At 37.9% G+C, this 22,972-nt stretch overlaps 1 protein-coding gene across 3 annotated transcripts in view; it reads left to right on the top strand.

The window, feature by feature from the left end:
• FIGN (fidgetin, microtubule severing factor) overlaps nt 1-22,972 on the top strand; it is a 104,658-nt gene that overhangs the window by 39,011 nt on the left and 42,675 nt on the right. The window contains exon 1 of one of the 3 annotated variants that reach the window (XM_069781257.1): nt 17,927-17,977. The exons of the other annotated variants lie outside the window; for them this stretch is intronic. The gene's annotated coding sequence lies outside the window, so the exon portion shown is untranslated. Of the gene's footprint in view, nt 1-17,926; nt 17,978-22,972 lie in introns of those variants that run through there. 3 annotated transcript variants of the gene reach the window in all.

The following is a 22,972-nucleotide window of genomic DNA, read 5'->3' as shown; positions in this document are numbered from 1 at the left end:
AAATTTTGTGAACTAATAGTGACCTTTACCACAACCAAATGACACTGTTAAATTTCCTCAGCCCTTTAGACTCAATAACTGTGTTTTGTTTGTTTTGGTTATTAATGTGGGTTCTTTATAATTCACATATGTAAATGTAAAAATCTATCACCATATGACAATATGTAGATTTGTGGCAGTCCCAAGAAGACCTTGGCTCCATAAACCAGTGGCTTTATTATGTAATGCTGCATAAATGCTGTATTTTCATCTATGACAGATATAATCTTGAACCAGTATTTTTCATGTTACTTAACTGTTTCAGAACATCATCTGTGAGAGAACACATCAAAATGGAAATTGCCTCTACAGAGGCAGCAATAAATATCGGTTGGGTATATTGCATTGTTGGGCTCCATGTGTTTTAGGATGTTCTCAATTCTCTTGCCCTAATCAACACTGTAAATACATGCTGCATTTCCTGGTCATCCATTTGTTGGATTAACAATCTGGACCTTGCAGTTTCTACCATACATTTTGATTCTTTACTGTATATAGTCATGGTTATTTAAGAGCATGCCCTAACAAAATTACTCTAAAACCTCCTGTCTTTTCTAGATATTTAAAGAAAGGCAAATTCTGCAAATTCTGTGCATGATATGTGGGGTTAACTTGTAGTTATTTGAAGATTATCTAGTTAAAAAGCTGAGAAAAATCTTTACATTCATGCAAAAGTCTGTATCCCTGTGACACACAGAAATTTGCCATCTTCTCATTTAAATATTGGGAGGGGTTGTGTTTTGTTTTGTTACTTACCATATAACCTCCAGCAGAGATTAAAATAGTTTATAGTGCATTATTGGAATACACCAATATTTGAAGTGATGTATGATGTTAAAAAAAAAAAAAGAGCAAAGGGCAAATATGTCTGATTCTGACAATTTTGTGCAGGAGATTTTTAGACAAAGTTGTTGGCATATTGCTTCTATTGAATATTCCCTTAAAGGATTTTGCTTAAGTCATTTCTCCTTTAAAGTCTTTATAAACATGTAGTTCATGTCCCATTTTTTATCCACTCTCTGCTTTATGCTGTTGAGTTAGAATAGAATCAATCATAGTTCCCCACCTTGTCTTTCAAGTGAGCATAGTACTGTGATGGTCACGTACCTGATTTAGTTTTAGGGCCCTTTATTGTGTCAGTGATACCACTGTGTTTCCTGTGGAGCCTGAGTACTCTTATGAATGACTTTCCAGCACCAGACATAGTATATACCAATTTTCTATTGTATACTTTCCTCTGTGGATCAATATGGATTTTAATTAACATCCTAACAAAATTATAGTTATGCTCAAAGGTCTCTCTCCCCTTGTATCTTGCCAGGAACTTGGTCTTCAGCAAGTTCCTATCGTACTAGACGTTGTCAAGAACAGACATAATTGAAATCCCTTTTCATTTATCCTGAGGCAAAGACACTTTTCTTTCTTTCCTCTTCAGTAGATATGCACAGAAGTTTGCTAACTGGGGGGATGGAGCTGCAAGCCTACTATAAACATCAAAGGTGACTTGATACAGAGATTCTTGGAAGAAGTTTCCACCATACTTGGAGTGTCATGACACTGTTTCATTCAACTGCTTTTCCACATTGCATTACATTAATAACCCCCTTGCAGGTTTTTTGGCAGATGAGGAGAAAGGGAGGCCTTCAGTAGAAAGTTGGATGATGATTTTGAATGAATGAGGATGAAGATGAACTGTTAGCCTTAAAGCTTGTATGAGGTAGTCAGAACACGAAGAGCCATGAAGTAGGTCAGTACTTTTGTCTTCTTTTTACATCAGTTGTTCTGCAGAATTGCATTTAGAAATATTTAGCTTATATTCACACATAACCAATAATTCTGCCTCCTCCTTGACTGTACGCTATCCTAGATACTTTTCTGTTGTTTTATCCCTTCTGTCATGTATCTTTTGAAATCTCTTGCGCTAATAAGCATCTGATAGATCTCACCAGGAGTCTTGGCTTCATCTTTAGTCTTCCTTCGTTCTAACAATTCTGCCTACAGTACATACTGTTCACAGGGTAGATCTCGCATATTGCTGTTCAGCTGCCAGGCTCTGAAGTAATAAACCCTGCATTTTATTTCTGAATTACTGTAAATTATGATTTTAGGAGTGTTCTTCCCCTGACAGAAGACAGAGTCCAGTGCCACATCCTTCACCATGGCTGAAGAGTGCACAACAGTCTGGGAAATAAGTTTGTCACTGATCACTTGGTTTTTAGGATTTTTGCAAAAAATACGCTTTATCTGACAGTTTCTTCTTAAAGTGGAAGAGCTTTATAATGCTCTGTCTGGTTCTTTTGTATGGAATTTAGAAACTTGGCTATTTAGTCCACAATGCCATTTCTCTCCAACGGTCTGAAAGAGTACTGCTAAGAAAGCAAGTTAGCATTCAACACAATTTCAAATTATACGCAGCCAGCCTAATAGTGGTTTTTATTACTTAATCCAGTTAGACTTTGGGAGTTTTGCACTGTTACTTAGGCTTCAGAAGTTGAATCCAGTACTAATTAAAGCCAGAAAGCCCATTTTCTCTAGTCTTGTGTTTTGATGTTCAGTTGTCTAAATATTGCATTATTTTTACTTGCCCAAGGTTCCTTTAGGCAAAAAGGAAAATTTGATGTCTCTTACCTTCTTCCTTTCTGAATCTGAAATAGGGTGCCCTATTCCTCCCGTTTTATAGTACCCATCAACCCCAGGATGATCACTTGCATCCTTTAAGGCTTGTAACTAATGTTTCCCACTGTGAACACACAGATAACGCTATATGCAGTGGCGATGGGAAGGAACCCCAAATGTTATTAATATCATATATACATTACCTATTCATTTCTTTCTATGTATGTTCTCTGGTAGCACTTTAAAATACTACCACTTGCCTGCATTGGTTAAAGAAAGTAGTGATACTGCTGTGTTATAACATGGATTGGAATCTAAGTAGGCACCTTTTTCAGTGTCTGCATTATTAATGTCCAGTAAATCCATTAGACTTAAGGAAAACTTTTAGATCACTACATTACTTAGAACAACTTATACTTTTGCTTAATAAGTTGTCCTTTATCAGATATTACTGTTAGCTGTGCTGTATCTAGTACAAATACTGCATATACACCGTCACCAGCTTAGATGTCATTTATTAGTAGCTGCTGTCTCAGCAAAATGAGAGTATTAATCTAAAAGAAGTTTATTTTTTTTCCAAGCAACTTAAACAAATCTATCCTTCTTAGAGCAGCAGTGTCAATATTTTGTACTGCCTGTGTTGACTTATTCATTGTGGGTTTTGGCATATGAGGCAACTCTGAAGATTCCATTTCGGGGCTTTCATTTTAGGCCAGTTCAGGGTATTTCTGGCCCTTATCTTAGATATTTTTTTCAGCCCCCGAATAATTTTCATGTATACTTAAATGTACATTCTGAAATACCTTAAAAATTCCTGTATATTTAAACATTGTCCCATAGTGTACTGAAAATTCACTCCTTGCTGCTATAGGGAGTGGGTATTCTAGTAAGTTTGTTTCATTCTGGACAAAGGCTTTAGCAATTAATGTTTGTCCAGTGTTCTAGAGAGTGTCTACAACTGCTGAAGCTTTTTGAGCTTTGACCTCAGCTTGCAGATCTTCCACTGACTGCTGAAAAAGAAAAACCCCTGTATCTACCTGAGAAGGAAGGAAAGTTTGCTGAGCATTTTTAGCAAAGGACAGAGATAGTTTAAGACCCGTTTTAGTCAATGCTGGCTTCCTTTCAATACCAAAATGTCTTAAAGACTTATTCAGTGGGTACTTTTTAGCTTTGTTAGTGTTCAGAATATTTGTATGCTTAAATGATACCATTGTAGGATCATTATGCCAGTAATATTCTCACTCACACACCTGTAGAAAATACAAAGGGTTTCTGATGCAAATCCTAACAAAGAGATGAAACATTGATTGACTTGTCAAAGATTTTCATTAGAAACACTTTGCTCAGGTGTAACTCAGCAACTGGTTTAGATGTAAAGTTCTTTACATATGTTCCTCATTCCAAAGCCCATTCCAAAGCATCATTATACCTTTTGTTTGTCTGGTAGAGCCGGTCAATGATAGCCTCACCATGAAATCAGCTGTTTCAGTTAACTTCTTGCCTAGATTTGTTGCTTCCACTCTCTAGAACGTACATGTTTGCTAAGCTTTAGCCTTTGAAATTCTGGTTCTTGCTCAGAACTTTCTGGCCATGCTTTCTTGCTTTTCACCCCACTTCTGTTCAAAATGGCATTACCCAAGTAAAAATGTTTGTATCTTTTTAGTCATCGAAGTTGTCTGGTTGAAGAAAGTGCTAAAAAAAATAAAATTATTCTCTTACAAAGGTGTTCACTGTTTCTGTGAATAATTCTTCTTTGCTAGTGGCACTACTGTCATTTCTTTGTCCCTACCAAATGTGCTTTGTGGGTTCTTGCTAATTGGCTGCAAAATGATGCAATTTTTGCTCTTTTTTTTTTTCCCCTGTATGTTAACCTGTGTCTTCCCACATGATAGTTGTTAAAGCAGGTACAACTCCAAGAGGTGTTTTTGTTAAATTCCAGCTTGAAATCTCTCCTGGCCAATGCTTCATGTAACATCTCTCATAATATTTTGAATTCTTTCTAACGTTGAAAGGCTCTTGGCTTCTGTAAGTATCTGTCCTTTCCATCAGACAATTCTTGCCTTCAATACTGTCCACTAAACTGCGTGGTTGCCTCTTTCATTCCAGGATCAATTCTAAATCCACTCCTGTCTGGTTTCAGTTTGAACAGTTATGTCACTTGTTTTCCTTTATCACACAAGTGTAGAGAACAGCATTCTTCAAATTCTGGAATAATTTGATAGTCACCTTCAATGAATTTATTGAAAACTGATATGTGTGTCCTGTGTATCAGAGACAGTTGTTATCTAAATCACCTAACTACCTTTCTCTTTTGCTGGCATCTTTGTCCTGCAGATAGAGATTTTCACTCTCTGGTTATTCACTGTTTTGGGAAGTAAAAGTTGGTTGGGCACCATATTTGGTCTATTTTGGGGGTGGGTGGGTGGTGGAATGTTTTACTTATCTTCTTCTCACTCCTGTATGACAAAATCTGCAGTGAGACTTCATCACCTGACATGCACATGAGATCTCCACTTTATTCTGTATCTTCTTCCAAAATGAGAGCTCCTCAGCACTCCTGCAGATAACCTGTTTGAAGGCACATATTGAAGACACAAGGAAGGACAGTACAAAGGTGAATGCCATGGTATCACCATTTGTCTGTAGTCTTATCACCTCTTGTAAGCCTATTATCATTGTCTCAGTAGTCCAGTGGCAATCTTGGCACGCGAGGGAATGTTTCCATTAGTTTCTGTCTTTCCCTAATGGTAGCCCACCACAGGAGCAGCAAAAGTTAATTTGCTGACTCAGCTTCACCCAAAGGTCTTTGCTTTAATTAGATCACCCACCTGTCACTGATTCTGTAGACCTTAAGCCAGAATTGTCTGGCAAAATGTGGGCATGAAGGATGCCTGGGTCTAGGTCCAAGCATGTTGAACCTTATTCTGTACAATCCTGCTCTTAGTACGGTCCCAACACCAGTGCTTGTGTGTCTAGGTACAAGATCTTTCTTCAGCTGATCTGAAAACAAAGCATTAAAGTGGATCCTGAGTCCTGAGGTTATGTTGCTGATACTTTGTTAATCAAAATCCCTCAGTTTATGGAGAAATAATCTGCAAAATTTCAGATATGATTTAAATTAGCTGTTGTAATATTAGAGAATCCTTCTTGTATATGTTTTTGTTTCAGTTACAGATCCTAAAGTGCACATGCTAGATTAATACAAATTTCTTCAGAGATGGTTTTTAGCAGGTTTTTCTCAAAAGATGTCCCCTCTGCCCTCATCACAATTCTTCTGATATCCATTTTCCTTGCTAGCCTGAAGTGATTGGGAGGCTTTTCATGGTGCACAAATGTCCAGAGTTCTCTTGGCCCAGCGAGGAAAGTGGTTTGGAATGGGATATCCATCACTAATAAATAGCAGGAAAAAGGGTTATATATCAAGGTTGCCCATGTGAGTCACTGCTCCGAATCTACTTCACTGCTAACAGGCTGAGAGGTTGTTGGGTTTTTTTTTAGGCTCCCAGTTATGGCCTTGGAATTACTTTAATTTTTTTGCAAATACCCTAGTGAATAGGAAAACAAGTATGTGGTTTTCCCAAAAAAGACACTAATGCTTTAGAAATTATATGTCACAATGGAGGGACAGCAGCTTACTCTCAAAATGCAGTAGTTGTAGCAGTTGATTCCTGTAACCTCTGAAAATTAAGAGAGAGACTGTTGAAGAGAGTAAGTCTAAGCAGCTCTCTAGTATAGTATTAAGTTATTCTAGAATTTTAGAATAATATTTTTAGGAAGAACACTTTTATTTCTCAGGTTAATAGAAAGGCAGAAAGAAAACCTAAAATATCACACAGATCTGTGATGACCTTGATAATTAGCAGCTATACATCCAAGTGCAAAGGCAGCCAGTTCTAAAATGAGCCCCACTAAGGCACACACCTCACAGGATTAGTTTTAGTTCTTAAATTTTCTTTCTTTTGTACTGATTGCTTCAAATGACAGAAATTGGAAACATTTTTGTAATTCTGTAGCCAGGCATTTTCTTCTTTTTAGAAGAAATAGAAATGGTAACTGAATATATACCAGAACAGTTACCAGAATGAAATTATTAATATAGTTGTCTTTGGGACAACGTGGTTTAAAGGGACAAACATTCCCGTTCATGAAATAAATTAAACAAGACTCTGTGACATGTATTATTTATGAAAATACATATTCACATATTTTTGTAGTTTGTACAACCAAAACATCTATAAATTGTAGTGAAATAACAAAAGCTCTGTTATTGGTTATTTCCATTCACCAAAATACTACCAATGGAAGAGACTGATGCAAACTTAAACATAACTGCCCTCCCCTCTCAAACCTTATGTCTAATATGCCCTTCTTTTGGTGTCATTTTTAGGTGGCTTTTTGTGGTGCCCTTTTCTAGGAATTCTGGAGCTGACCTTGTTCTTTAATACAAATATTTAAGAAAAAAATACTTAGCCCATGTTTAAGGAAAAAAATCTCATACAGACTGTAGGTTGTATTTAATATTAAATGGTAGAGCTACAGAGAGTTCAAACATTCTTTGTCCATACTGGAATTAAAGCACATTAGTTGAAAGGTTTACAGAGCTTGATTTAAAATGCAGCTTTTTTTCCTTGCAAAAGTCCAGTTGCCTCTTGTGGATCAAGTTGGAGCCATCTAGGAAGGTCCTGCCCTCAACCATTAGTTGTTACTTTCAACTGGAAGTTGAAGGAAAGTACCACAGCTGAAGTAAAGGAAATTTTAACTTGAGGTGTTTTGCTTTGTGCTGAAGCAGACCAAAAATGCTCCTATCTCCGGTGGGAAAGGTTGTCTTCGATAGATGGGCAGATACTAGGAGTTGAGTGTGGTTAATTTTTGAAGCAGTTGGATCTGCAGCTCTGCTCATGTCCCTAGTTTTAGACGAGCTTTCTTAGTAAGGCTGTATGTTTTTTCCAAAGTGAGAATGCAAGAGGAGTTCATAATTTTAAAAAGTTAGTTATCATGGTATTACTGATGCGAAGTTATCATAAATCACAGATTGGGAGCTATACTATTAGTGGTTCACTTCACTGTTAACACACGCAATATATGTAAACAATGTTTATATGTCTTCACCAGGGTTCTACTCAGCTTAGTTATTGCATCTTATTTAGCTCATAAGAATAAATTTTATTTGATAGTGGTTCATTTTTGTTTAACCAGAACAGAGAAAATTAACAGCAATGGCTTACATGCATGTATGTTTGTGTCTGTGTATAAGTATCTGTATACACATACATATATATATACACTTGTATATTTGCATACATGTATGCACATATATACATGTATGTGTACACATGTCTGTATGTGTATGTCAAAGCATCAAAAGTATAACTAAAAATCCATACAGTAGGGTATGCATGAAACCTGTAAATTACAATGTATTACTGATTTTAAAAAAGTTTTTCTAGTGTTAAAACCAAAATCTACTATCAACATTCAGTATCACTAGTCCTCCCCCTTCCACATGAATTTAGTGCTTAATGTGATTCTTTTTGCTTTAAAATTGAAGAATTTTATTAGTTGCTAAAGCTATTCAGTAAGAGGGTATTTCAAAAAGAAACCTAAATTGTAAAATTCAGCTGGGACACTTACTGAACTGTTGGTATTGTTTTGTCAAAAACTGATTTAAAATGAACTAGAAAATTGCCGAACTGTCAAAGTATGGGATGTGGGAAAGTTAATATATTAAAGAAACACTATCATGAGAAGAAGAAGTGCCATTTTAAAAATGATATTTTAAGAAATTCACTTATCTAGAGAATGGGGCAAAATCATAATCTTTTATGAGCCCAATAAAGACTGCCTAGCTACTGCCACTTGATACAATACCTTTCTTATTGAACTTGGAAAAAATCTACTACGGAGGGCTTTTTTTGTGCAATATAGGTTTAGTTCACTTTTTAACGTAAAATGGAAGAATGATGATACTGTGATAAGCGTGCTTTGGACTGGCCAGGCTGGTGCACAATACCCTGGACCAGCATGTGCATGCAGTTGTGTACATACAAGCAGAGCTGGTGGCCCTGCAGCCAGGGTGCTTTGGTTTTGACGTGCTGTTGCTGCACTGGCTATACTGGTAATCTGTCTGGCTTGGTAGTGGACTTACAGTAGTGTCTGTTCTAAAGACAGAAATATGCTTTTCTCTCTTCAGCAACTTCTGGGGATGTTATTTTCACTTTAGAGACAGGCTGTGCAAGTAGCTGAACAGGAAGTAAATCCTTCTTATTTTATTTGATGTGGTTTCTTACGACTGGCCTGCTGTATAGGATGTGCATGTGGCATTTTGGAAGATCAAAAAACAAGATGTCATTTTAATTTTAGCTCACTTGTTAATGTTTGTTTAAATAGGTAACTCAGGCATGTGCAGTACAGACAAAAGATAAGAACGATTAGTATTTGTACTTTGCTTTTTATTTGTGTAGCTGGTGGTTCCTCTGAAAACTACCTGGTGATAGTAAGACAAGGTAAAATATTTGCATTCCCTAGTCCTCTTACCGCGTGACTCCTTTCTACTTCAGTCTATTCTTACATGTCCTTACTCATGATGTGTAAGTCACTGCAAGGGTGTGGGCTGTTTAATTCTTGGTAACCTACTGAGCTCTAAAAAACTTATTATAGTGTGTTGAAAATATGGATTTTCATGCAAAGTTCAAATGCAAAAGAATACTGCTCTTGTTTTATAAGGAAATCTGCCCTTAAAGGGAAAGCCAAGCTGAAAAGACTTCCACCTGAAATTGTAAGCTAAAATGATTTCAAGCACCAGCTAGGATTATTGCATCTGAAGCATATCGATGGGACTTTTTGAAGTCAGTTGGCTTTGCTTATTTGACAATATTTTAGAGAAAATCCAAGTCTTGGCACTGTTGGTAACGAAATTCCCATTGACTTCAGTGGACTCTGAGTTTAACTCCTATTAAACAGCTGCTCTCAGTGGTCTGTGGCTGCTCAGTGGTGCTTCCTTTCCCATTTAGTGCCATGGTGTCTCTGGCTTTCCATGTCTCATAAGGGAGTTTGCATGCAAATCCCATGCAGCACTGAAGGGCGTTTGCTGGAAACGCCTGCACTGAGTCTGAGCCGGCCTTAGAGAGGACCATGCAGAGCTAGGAGGAGTGGAGAGACCAGAAGATGTTTGATAGTATCCTCTACGCATCTACAGTATTGAAAGAGCATCTCTCTTAAACTATTTTAAGCAGAAATTATTACATTTCAAAATACATTGCTTATATTTTTAAGTGAATTTTGCCTATCCCATCATCTTCAGCAGGTGTTAAATAACTTGAAAAATCTTGCAGTCTGTGCTCATTTATAACATAGTTGCTGTAGTTAGAAATTAATTACAGTACTGTTCCTAAAGCACAGCCTGCCTCCCCACCAAGAAAGCCCTTGTTTCCTTATAAAGAGCCTCTTTGCTGCTATAACACTTTTTAAAACATAATCCCTGCGAGCCATTTAAGAATCAGCAAAGGGTCCAGGTGTGCTTCCTTCCTTGGGAGCCTGAGTCTACCTTTCACCCATCTCTGCACCCTGCCCTCTTCTCCCCACGACTTGAAGAAGGATGTCTGAAACCAGTTATCTTCTTACCATGTCCTCCCACCTGCTCTGCTCCTCTGTACCCAACTGCTTCCCACAAGCAGCAGAAGGCTTCTCTGGAGAAGGTGAGTCCAGCTGTTTTGGCAGCCTGCTGCTTTAGCAGCTGAGACCTAGCTCTTTCCTTTGGCACAGACAAAGCAGTCTTAATGCCGCTCATCAAAATATGTTCACTGTGGTAAGCATGGGAAAATGAGCCAATGGGAATGAGTTATGAATACCTTGAAAAACTGCAATTATGATTAATGCTTCAAGTGCTATTTACTTTAACATTTGACCAAGATAACGCTGCTAATTTCTTTTAGCTCAATGTGAAATTTAGAGTCTGATTGTTCTAATTGGCAGAAAAGGGAAAGCTGCCAAAAACACACACTGATTTACCACCCCCCCCTTGATTCTATCGACATCACTGAAGTTGCACAGGGTACTAATTGTTAAAGAAAGTTACTTTGGGGCTTTGGCTTCTTTCTGCAAACATCCGTGTCTGATCTAAAAGCTCAGAATTTAAGATCCTCCAAGTTAATGCTGTGAAGCAGACGAGGTGAAAAAAATCCATTAGCTCATCTTTTGCAGCTCTGCAGTGTCCTGTGACTTTGGGGATAGTGGCTTAATTGATCTTTACAAATTAAAATCACAGATGAGCCAACCACTAGAAAACAGCAGTAATGGCTAAAGGAAAAGACATCTGTGAATTTTATATGGACCATTTAAATATCACAGCCTATAGAAATAACATAGGAAGCATTTGGAGAAAGTAGTTCAGCTCTACCACCGAACATCTTCAGGCTCAGACACTTATGAAGATTATATACTGACGTGAGAGTGGACTGGTCTAATCTAAAATCCATTAGGCTACCAGATCTATCATTAAATCAGTAAAATCCACCTCTCTGGTCCATAGACTGGTGTGATGCATGGATAGCAGAGTGATGTGGGGGAACCTCTCACTGCCATGAAGATATTTATCATTGTAATAGAGAACAGTCTGAAGGCCCTCATGTAACATGCAGCAGAGACAACAGCTTTGATGTTCCTGTCCCCTAAATCTTTTTCAAGAAAAGGAAATTACAAGTACTCTTGGAAGCAGCAGGAGCAAGGGGAATGGCTTTGTCCCTCCAAAGAATATACCAGCCTCTTTCCAAAGAATTTTATTATGTCTCCTTTCACTGAAACCTTTGCAGTCTTTAGTTTGCAAAATTCCCCCTGTTTCAAATAGTACTTTCATAAGAAGTGGTATAGGTTATACATGGCCTGTTTTATCCCTTTGCCAAGTATGAGGCTCTAAAGATATTTGCATTTGTCATACTTTATTTCTACATCTTTTCCTAAGTAGGCAATAAAAAAGAGAGTGAACGTTTAGAAAGAAAAAAACTCTCCTGATATTAGAAAGGGTGTGAAAATACTCTGAGAATGTTTGGGGGGAAAAAAAACCAACAAAAAGTGAAAGACACACACGCAAACACACACTCTTGATTAGGACAAGTTTTCACAATATCTCATGAACAATCAAAATGTATTCTAGTGCAGACTTTTTAATTATGTGTGTAAACAGCAGGATCACAACATCCAGGAAAATATTTAATAACCTTTCAAAAAGTAGCATAGAGTTTGAGCCAAGTGGCTTCCTAATGTCAGCATTTTGTATGGCTAAATCCGATGCAGTGGTGCTGGTTAATGACACTGGTGACATTGGCTGGAGTCATGGGCTGCTGCCTGCAGGCAAAGGGACAGAAGTAACAGTAAGAGAGTGTGTATCTTTTATCAATTAAAGCCTAGCTGCATTTTTCAAATGCTTATACAGAAAAAGAAAGAATTTTTGGTATGGATTTGGTCAATGTGAAGATCAAGACCTCTTAAAATTGATGAATCTGGAGTCAGACAGCTTCCTGTTGACATTGTTTCCTTCACGATATCAGAAATAATAGAGTATCAGACAGCTAAAGCAATGAAAATTTGGTGATTGTTATACCATATACGTTGCTTAACACATTGCCCAGTTTTGATATGACCTCTGTTCAGTAAGGTTGAATTGTAGTGAGTCCTTACTTGCATGTGTGTGCATACTTTTTATGTTATTAAATACCAAAGTTGCAACATCGTTTTCCCTTTTAGGTTTCTAACAAGTGGCCCATCTGAAATCTTTATGACTTATGCATCTGCTAAGGAATGGTATCTACTGTGTACTATTTTAGCCCAACAGGCATGTGAGGTAATATGGCTTAGTCCTTTTTCATTTCAATGAGTGTTTTCTTGCTTAGGGTCTGGGTGAAGAGGGGACATGTGGACAATGACACTGGCTTAACTCGTTAAGCCAAGATAATTTGATTGTGTGGCTGAGTCTAATCAAGGCCAATCAGTGCAATAGTTTTGGAGAGAAGATCTATCAAAGGACAGACATCCTTTAAGTAACTTTCCAGTATTCTCCAAGCTTTTTCTTTTTTTTTCTTTTTTTTTTATTTTTGGTCTTATTTTTGCACATTTCAGGACTTGCATGGCAATGCTTTGGTAGATCACAGATCTGTCTTTTGAGGAAAATAAAGGAAGAGGGTAGAAGATGCCTCTCCTTTCCTCAGGCTCCTTTTTCTGTGTCAGTCTCCAACCTTCTTTGCCTCCCTCGGGTGTTCTTGTCACCCTATACAGAACCCACCGCCGGTGCTATCTCACACTGTGTGGCAGAAAGGGCTCGTTTTATTCCTGCTTAGCACTGTGGATTCACACCCTACAAGACTTCGAGTTGAAATCCGGCCTTGGAGAGCTGGCCTTCTCAGTTGGGGTGGCAGGGAAGGCTAACAGTTTCCTTGGCTGGAAGGCATCAAATTGGATAAACAGAAAATGGGGGCCTGGAGAGTGGGAAAGCTCTTGATGGTGATTAGTTGTCATCCTGCTTGTCAGAACAAATGAAGAAGAGGAGCACAATGTTTGCACTGTTTGAACAAGCCTCAGAGAGCAAATTAGATGGTAAATGTGATCATAATTTGCCTGCCTTTCTTGAAACTCCCATGGTGCTATTAGTGTTTTTCTTTTTTCAGGTAAGAAAGCTTTAACAAATACATACTTCTATGGAAACTGAAGTGCACTGAGGTTGTTTACAGACGTGGTGCGCAAAGATTTCTGTGGTTTAAGTGATAGTGCTTATTGTATCTGCAGGCTGGTGCAAGGTGTGTAATGTCATTGGAAAAGATAACGTATTTCAATATTGCACATGATGTGGAAAAAAAGATATCGATAGCCATCTACACAAGTATATATTTAGATAGGTATGCATATATAAAATAAGCTCGTGCCTGAGCTTTATATTGCGCTTGGTTGAGTACTGTTGATAAGCCAATTATGGTATTTTTTTGGAAAGGTATCTGGAATGTAAATTCTTCTGTCCTATTATCCTGTGATAATGTGCAGTGGCAGGCTGTGCCCCTTGCTGAACTGCCGGCACACCTAAGGTGACCACAACTGTTACTAAATAAGAAAATCAGCACTTCTGTGTTTTGTGTATATAGAAATGTAGAGTAACCTGTAGCATTTAGATAATGAGTTTGGAGTGGAGATGGAGAAATGCTACTTACAGTTTATTTTACACATGAAAGTATTTCACACATAGCAGAAATCGTTAGTGTAAACAAGTATCAATTAAGAGAACAACTATGAGCATTGTTGGAGAATAAGGTAAAAGCTGTGATGTGAAAGGCTCTCTTGGGCAGAGATGGATGACTGACAGTGAAAAGATTTAAAGTATTTTGATTGCCTTGCAATGAAATCTGAGCCTGTGGAAACTAATAAAAATTGACTGAGCTTAATTAGAGGCCTATAGGAAGCAAAACCCCTTATTTAAAAACCAAGTGCTTGGACTGTCATATCTCTGATTTGTAGTTACCCAGGTAGGTAGAAGGACGTCAGACTGCATCCAAAGCTAGAAATTTCCTCAATATATTGTAAAAATAAATAAATAAAATAAAATAAATCATAACTATAATTGTGGATTCACTATATCACTATGACATAAAGGGTAATGACAGGAGAATGTAAAGAGGAGCATATTTATTCTTATCTCTTTACAAAATCATTTTAGTATACCAGGCAGTTCGGACTGGTCTTGCTTCTCTCTATCAAATTGGATTTGCCTATGCATCTCTCTATCTTTTATCCATCTTGGTAGGAACCCACTGGGAAAGTACCCTGCTGAAGGGCCCAGGCCAGAGTGTCAACATTACCCGACATGAGAAAGGACGTAATTTCTCTAAAGCAGAGAAGCACAGTTCTTGCGTGCTGGCTCTGGCTGACTGTGGTGCACAGAGCTTTAGGAATTACAGTGGCTCTTGGAGTTTCCTTTAGAAATGTGCCTTGTTCCACATCATCTCCAGCAAAGCTCTGTGATGGACATAGATATTCTCTATCGATCTGCTGGGCCTACTTCAGAGAGAAACATGCACGGTTTTTTGTTCCTCTGTATTTTGGATGAGCTCAGAGCAGTAGAATAAATGAAAAGTGTTCTGCTTCAGTCAGTCACCGAACAGTGCCAGATATTGTATTGTGCAAATACAAGCTGATAAGTATATACTTTGGTGGCTGATGCAGCTTTTACCAATATTTTAATATACTGAAGTTCCAGTGAATCAAATTATGTGTATAATACAGCTGGCAACATACTAGTGTATTCCATATTAGTAATGCACAGTGACAAGCAAATACATTTCATTTTTCTTTATTGACTGTTGGAGGCTTTAAAATATTTATTTGGCAAGTTTGTGTCTCCTTTTTGTTATTTTTAAAGATATGAGTACTTAGCAGGCTCATACACTAATGATTTTTAAGCTGTAATAGAAAGCACATAGGATATGAAAAGTGATGTGAAATAGATTAATTAAAATCAATGTTATTTCAATGAATACTAATTGAATTATTAATGCTTGGATCAGGGTTTTTCCCTGTTTTGTGATTATTCAGCTTGTTGGCTGATGTATGCATTTCTGTTGATGAAAGCCATTTCTCCATCTTCCTTGGTTGTTTCGGTTTTTTTCTTCTCTCCTGCCCCTCATTAAAGGAATATGTTATCAATACCAAATAGGAGATAGGGACTTGCTCATAGCCAATTTACTTTTTTCAGTGCTGTCTCTGTCATCTTTTCCAATCCTGAGTACAATAGCACACAGTCTGTTGCAGAAGTAGCCTAAAAGCTCTTCAAATGCGCTATGATCAAAAGCGGGGTCGGCTGGCAGCGGGAGGGCCGTGGCGTGTGTCCATAGCTGTAGTTGGGGTGGGCTGTCAGGAACTGCCGAGCCCTGATGCCCACCACTACCTCTGTGAGCCCACTGCTGCTGCGCTTCCCACCCTGCTGGCCCCAGGGGCTTGGGTGGATGGTGGAGAAGAGCTGCGGAGAACCTGCTGCCTAGCTCCGGGCTGAGGAAAGGTGCTCTCTTCTCCTCTTTGCCCTGACTGCTATTAAGATCCCTCCCCCCAGGCTACCGGATCATGTGATTTCAGCTGAGGTAGATTAGAAGTTCCTCTGTTTTGATGCCAACAATAATGCAATAAATTTGTTTGCCAGTTCTCTGGGGTTTTTGTTTTTGTAATTTGAAGGGATAAGCTCAGGGCCCAAGGGAAAGATTGTTATCCCATTGAATCTGGAGATCGGGTTCCCCCGCCACCCACTATTTTAACAATTATATTGTTAGAAAATCATTTATTAAAAATATGTACTTCACCTCTTAATTATTTACTGCAAACAGAACAGTTGTTTGTGTGTGTATGTTTGCACAGAGCAGAGGAGACAGCGTCTCTTGGGTTTTTTTGGTCTGGTTTCAGGAAGTCCAGTGTGGTAACTGGCTCAGATAGCTGTTTCTGCAACAATAATGCAGGTAAAATAAAACATCTTTTTTGCCCCATAATTAACAAATGTCATCCAGAAAGCACAAAACAGTCTGAAAGGATTCCTGGAGTGGAGGGTTGTCAACAGGGCCTTGGCCAATGAGCAGTAATTTTTGGGACTGCTATGGAAGAGCTTCAGTTCATACTATTGAGACCTTTGGGGAAAACACCTACAGCTTGAGCTTCCAGTATGCTATGAAGTACAAGAGCTGTTACAATACCTGTAGCACATAAATAGGGAAGAACAACAACTTGGTATATTACAGATCTTTAGAGAAGCTAATGCTTTTGAACAACATTTGTTTAAATATTATTTGTTGGATTATCATGGATTCTCAGACACAACCGAGCTGTAATTCTATTCTTTTCTAGCCAGCTAGGATTTGGCCTTCAGTTGAAGACACTGTACATCTCAATAGTAAAGTGTAATGTTCCTGTCTTCAGCAGTATCTGTAGTTCTGTCAGCCAGGTGCAGTAGGGCTTTCTCCCTTCACTGTGCATCAGCAGTACATGCTATTTCAATTATTTATTATGACTGCTACTTATAGAAACTGCACTAACCAGTAGTACAATTTGCATTTTTGTAATGCTTTCTGTAGCACTCTGAAACTTTACAAATTTATTATAAAACATGGCTTAGATTGGAAAACATTTTGGGCAGTAACCAAGAAAATGAAATGGTTGTTGAAAGGCAGATCTGTTGCCATCACAGATTCTGAGTGGAGAAATTCTGAGACTAAGTCATTTGTCCAGTGCCTGTGCCATAGCACTTCAGTGGGCACAAAATATCTTTCACGTGTATTTCTTCACATACCCTTTCTCTTAATTATCATCTGTACCTGATGGGACACTTAAAATACTCTTGACATGCTTAAGGCTCTGCTGAGAAGCAAGTGAGGTTTCATGAAAGTGCTTTATTAATGTATTTCTCTTTTTCACTTTTTTCTTTTTGCTTATTTTCTGCCCCCACTGATCTCCATATCTCTGTCACTTGATCTGAATGAGATTTCGGATATGTTGTGTAACAAGATTTTAGTGATATCTAGCCATTCACCTAAGTAGTTTTTCAACACTGCTGGCAATTGAAGGAGGAAGGAATGTAACTTTTCTTCACATCAAAGAAAATATTCTTACTTTGTTTGGCAATAGCACTGGGAATAGCTTGGTGCACTTGTAAAGTATCTTACAACTTGCTGCTACTGTAGTGGAATGGGATTAATCAGTCATCCAGAGGAAAGAATGAAATGACTCACATGTGGGACTAGGCATGATACAGCGTCCGAGTCCCCAATCTTTCCTGCTATAAACCTCAGTTCCCCACAGCCCTTCCACATAATTTCTGTGTAGATATTAGCTAAATACTGTCATTCTAGACTTTCATCCAACCCTAAGGATCCCAAAGAACTTGTTGTTTAAATGGGTTATCCATATTTGAGTACGACCACTTTACAAATACCTAGGCAAAGAGTATGAGTTACTACAGAAGATTTACCCCACTGCTTCTCAGTTAGATAAGACAAGTTGTTTAGGCATACGAAGGGTTCAAAATTCCTTTGTTTGTGTCTCTGATCTACAACATTCCTCAGATTATGTTCTGATAAAAGTGAAAGAGAAGAGGTTGTTTGGATTTGACTTCTTGACCAGCTGCTGTAAAACTAACTTTCAGCTGAACCTCAAACCATCTTCACTCTTCCCTTGAATTCTCTTTTGCTGAAAGATACGTTTTAATGAGTGGGAGTAACTTGTTGTATCCATCTAACTATGGATTCTTCTTCCAAGCTTCATCTTAAGAAGGATGGAATTGAGGAAGAGAGACTAAAGGATTCATCTTGGGGTAAGGGAACTTATTTTTTTCCCTCCTTCAGAGTTATTTCTCTCAATTTAGAAGCTACTATTCCCATTCTAATACATATGAGATTCTCATGATTTGAATTAGATCTGTTTAATAGAATTTTAAAAGGGAGGACTAAGGCGGCGTCCTAGAACTTTTTCATTTGAAGTTAACAATAGACAGGAACCATTTAATGTGAAATGTCTGGCTTGTATTTCAAGATATATCTTTATAATATTGTTTTTTTTCTTTATGCCAAAGGAAGATTTTCTTTTCATTATCCTTCACAGTTGGGATCGTAACTGTTTCAGGCAGTACTTTCTGGCCCCTTCAGTGTCTTGTGCTAAGCCTCCACAAAAAGGCAAGCATTTGAAACTTGTTGGTTCATTGGTAGAGTAATTCATAATTCAGGTCTACAGATTGTCCAGTAAAGACTCTTGGAATTGGGACTTATTCCATAAGGTACATCCTTTCATCATAGAGATACAAACACAGAATGATTGAACAGTATAAAGCAAAGTAATTCTCAGTGCATTCTTTTACTAGGCTCTGCAAGGGAAAAGCTTTGAGATCCATCAACATGCTATTTGGATTGCTTGTTTTTCCATCTTTATTGGTCTCCTGTAACTAAAGTAATTTCTGTTTAAAGTATTTTATTAAATGTTGTCTCTCTGATGATGGTAATTCCTCTCCCTCTCCTCCTTGTTGAAAATACTTGTTAACTGTTTTTACTTCTTCCCATCTGTATTGGATTGACAAGACATGGGGTAGCCATGCAAGAGAAGATAGAACTGATTTCTTTACCCGTATTTTTATCATTTCCAAGCTTGGGGATTGACTCCATCAGAATTCACCTTGTGTTTATCTAAAAGATTCTTTATGCCTTATAGGCTTGTAAAGTTAAGAAAATAATATTTTTTATTACTAATGTGAGGCTAAATAAATGGGAAAACACTTCAGGTTTTGGAGTCATTGCTGTTGGGGATAAAAAAAGTAATGGAGAGAGGAGACTTATAAATTCATCCTGGACTTTTTCTGAGAAATAATTTTTCTAAAGTAATTTTTGGTCTTTTATGTCTCCTCAGCTATGGCAGAATGCCTGAGCTTTAAATTGCCTGTGGTAATGAACGGTGACATCAGGTGAAACCAGAATTCAGCAGTGGGACTAATGGGATGTTTCATGGGAGTCTGGTGTCTGTATACAGACACCAGAAAGAGTAGGAAACAAGTGCATTATGAATGGTTAAGAGAATGGCATGTGTCCATTTGAAAATTATCGGTAAAGAAGCTAAATTTGGCTTTCAAAGAAGGATATTAAAGGGCTGCCTACTATTATTTGGCAGAGGCGAACACATTGTAAAGCCTGATCTGATCATGCTCCAAAAGGCCTGTTTGGACTTTATAATTTTGTTTTGTTTACTTTTTGTCTTGCTGGCATGACGTGGCTACTGTAGAGAGTTAATGAATGAAGTTAAAGGTGTTTAGTCATATTATTAGAGTGAATGAATTAAAGTAATAAATAATATAGTTTTACAGTTTAGTTACTGATTATAACTAAATGGCATCTTTCACAGCATTGAATCAATACTCCGGGTCAGAGACTGCAAAATGATTGACTCCCAGTGTGATTCCAGAGCCGAGGTGCCCAACACACGAGGGGGAAAGTGTGTAATACACAGAGTAAAAATAGGAACTCAATGAGTAAAAGAAAAGATGCTCAATAGATGCTTCCTTTGGCGACCTGGTTCCCTTTTAGAAATATTCTACACATATGCAGCTGCCAAGTGGAGACTAGCTTATTAAGATAGCACAGATTTCTGTTTAGTTCAGTCTTTTTAAAAGGTGACAGAAATTGTGTGAGCATTTCCTACATCAGGAACCTGGATAGATGAAATTATGGCTCCTGATGATTCAGCATTAGCAACTTCTCTGAAATCTAAGTCACTGGGATAATTTTGTCTTTTCTTGGAATAATTTGATATGAAAATTTTTGTTCCAGTTTCTCTATTTCAGTTTGTTTGATTTACTGTCTATTCCCTTTGTCTCATATTTTTTCTGTGAAATTCTTAATTGCAGATTGTCCTTGGCAATAGCTGGCATTTGTCTTAGTTTTTGCCCGCGGGTGTCAGTCCAAATGCTTGTAGGAGTTTACTGACACCATAAACATTTCTGCTCAGTCACCAAAATCCTTACTGGAGGTTGGCAGATAACACTGTCTCTGCCATCATGCTTTCTCCAGCACCTCAGTTTTAGATAGCTTTAATAAGTTTCCTTGTAGGGACCAGAAGACGAGATAAAAATGTTTATCTTTGAAAGGGGGGGGTGGGGAATCTTCTCTTAAATACAGTGAAATCTCATTCCCTCCCCAGACCTAGTGGCTCCCAACATTCGGATACCCAGCAGAAGTCAAAAATTTTAAGGTGTACTAACGCAGCACACCCGCTTTAATGTGGCAAAAGGCTGAGAGTAGTAGCTGTACAGTCAGTGATGATCATATTTACTCTGTAGCTTTTCTCCTCTGGTTGTCAAAAACCTCTGCTGCTTCCTTGGCAGGGAGGCTTCTTCTGACAGACCAGAATATATTTTATTCTTATACCAGGATTGGCTTCCATGATAGCTCTAGTATTGTATCATTGCTAACTATTCAAGTGCTTCAATCCCTACTTAATGTTGCCGAAGCCACTATGGTTCTGGTGAAAGCATTGCACAATTTTCGGCAAAGGTAGCATCTGGTGGGTCTGGAGAAGCATCCAGCTGCTTTCAACCAGTTCTTATCAGGGCAAATGGGAAGCACTGCTGTTGCCAGCAAGCTTTCTTGTACAGACCTGTATCCTTCTGGAGCGGGGGACAGAAGAATGACACCAGGTTCACTTACCAACTCATCACACTGCCCTTGAGGAACTATTACAGCTCAACGGATTAATCAGGTAGATTAATACTCCTGCTCTCTGGTGATTACCAGAGGTCTGTTTTGATGGCTCTCATTCTGGCACTTTTCCCACTGAAACCCTTTTCCATGTTAAAGTGGAACTAATTAATTCTAGGGCAATACTGAATGGTTTCTTTCAGGTTAACAGTTCAGCCAGTTTATGTCTGGATACTCTAAGTCCCATTGAGATATCTTAAACCAATTCTCCAGACAGTGTAGCAAGGTTACCTTGCTACTGGATATACAAGCTTTTGAATAAGTGAGATCATAAATAGTTATAGTCTTAAACATTTATAGTTTTGGGTTGCATGGTTTGTTTTTTTGTGTCATGAAGATGCCATGTTTGTCTTTTACTGAAGATCACCTGTATTTCTTCAGTAGTACTTTCAGATAGACAGCATTCTTCTGCACAGGGATCATAATCTGCCATGTGTTAATAGCACATGTCACTCTACTCCAGAAGTGGCTGCGTTGCAGTGACCGCCTTGAAGACAGAGTATCTATCGTATGATAGCAGCTGAGAGGCATGACGGTTGACATACAACACTGAAGGCGATACTATGGGAATTATGTGCAATCTTTAGTCAGAGTCTCTGAGCTTTTGTAGCAGAGGCAATAATATTTATTACATTTGTAGCAAAGTAAAAAATAAACCTGCCTGCTTCTGTGATTATCAAATAGTCAAAACCTGTGATTGTCAGATAATCAAAAGAATTACTGCATCCTCAACCATAAAACTTTAAGATTTTTTTTTTTCTTCCTGAGTGGGTAAGATTTAAGAGTTGAATGACATATGACAATGTTTCATTTTTAAATAATTTTGATTTTAAAATGGAATTCCTTTTCTAGACATATTCAAAAATTTAAAAAAAGTGGTAGAAGAAATCCTAATATTGGCCTCCTTTTGAGAGCATATAATCTGCTCATTTTTTGGTATATTTTCAACTTGTGTTGAAAATACTTTCCAATGTTGTATTATTCTGACTGCCTTGCCTAAACTTCTAAAAATTAATTGTATCTTTATAATGTTTGAAAATCAGCTTTTTAAAACATGATTGTGAAAAATGTTATCCTTTAATTAGTTCCAGAGGAAATATAATTGTGGAAGACTTTACCAATGTGAATTTTCTCTAAGGAAAAGCATTTTAAAAGAGCCAGTTTGGCAAGCTGCTGTCTTGATTGCTAAACACCAATTCAAGAAATTCCGATTTGACTTCAGGGTAGGCACATTCCTACTGGAAAACATACAAGGTTTTGCAGTGATTTATATACTTATTTTGCCAACTCAGTGCTGTGATGCTCAATGTCTTGAAGAATGCACTCTCTAGAATTAGGCACTTGGTAGCCTTGAGCACCTCTTTGTTCTCTCAGGTTCTGTGCTTAATTGATTTGCTACTTATTTTTGAGTGGGGTTTTTATTTTTATTTTTTATTGTGCTGCCATTAATAGTTTTATTTCTTATTATTTTCCTTTTTATTGGAGCATACTACACTTGACTTGGAGTTCTTAGAATATTTATTCTGTATTAGATACTAGGCTAGTGAAAGCCAACCCCAAAGGGACTCTGCCATTCCCAGTTGTGTCTAAAATAATCTCTATACTGCTGTGAGCAGGGACTGTCCCCAAAAGCGCCGAGTTGATCCTTGTGTCAGGGAAACAGTATTACAGTGGTTTGATGATTTACCATAACCGAATAGCAAAAGGACAGTAATGTCTTGAAGAAAATGAAGTATGTGATCCTCCAATTTGGTCTGCAGAAATAAGGGTATTCTTGAGGAAATTTAGACAAAGTAGTGAAAATTCAGCTACTTCTAATCTGCATTAGATTGACAGCAGTGTTTCTAGGTTATGTATTGACTGAGATATCTGAGACAAGGCAGGGTCCATTTTTGCCCTCAATGTTGGGAGGGAGCAATATATCCCTTCTCAAAAACAACTGAAACCTGTATTCCAGAAAGATCTGGGATCATTTGGCAAACGTGGTGACACTATACTTGGCTTTGCTGACCGTTATCCTTCTGGAATAATCCAAAACAATGGAGAGTTCCATGTTTTACCCCATTGCAGGT

This window comes from Haliaeetus albicilla, chromosome 4, assembly GCF_947461875.1.
Source record: "Haliaeetus albicilla chromosome 4, bHalAlb1.1, whole genome shotgun sequence".
NCBI lineage: Eukaryota > Metazoa > Chordata > Aves > Accipitriformes > Accipitridae > Haliaeetus > Haliaeetus albicilla.
The sequence above is the reverse complement of the archived record's forward strand: the minus strand, read 5'-3'. Positions and strand labels throughout refer to the sequence as shown.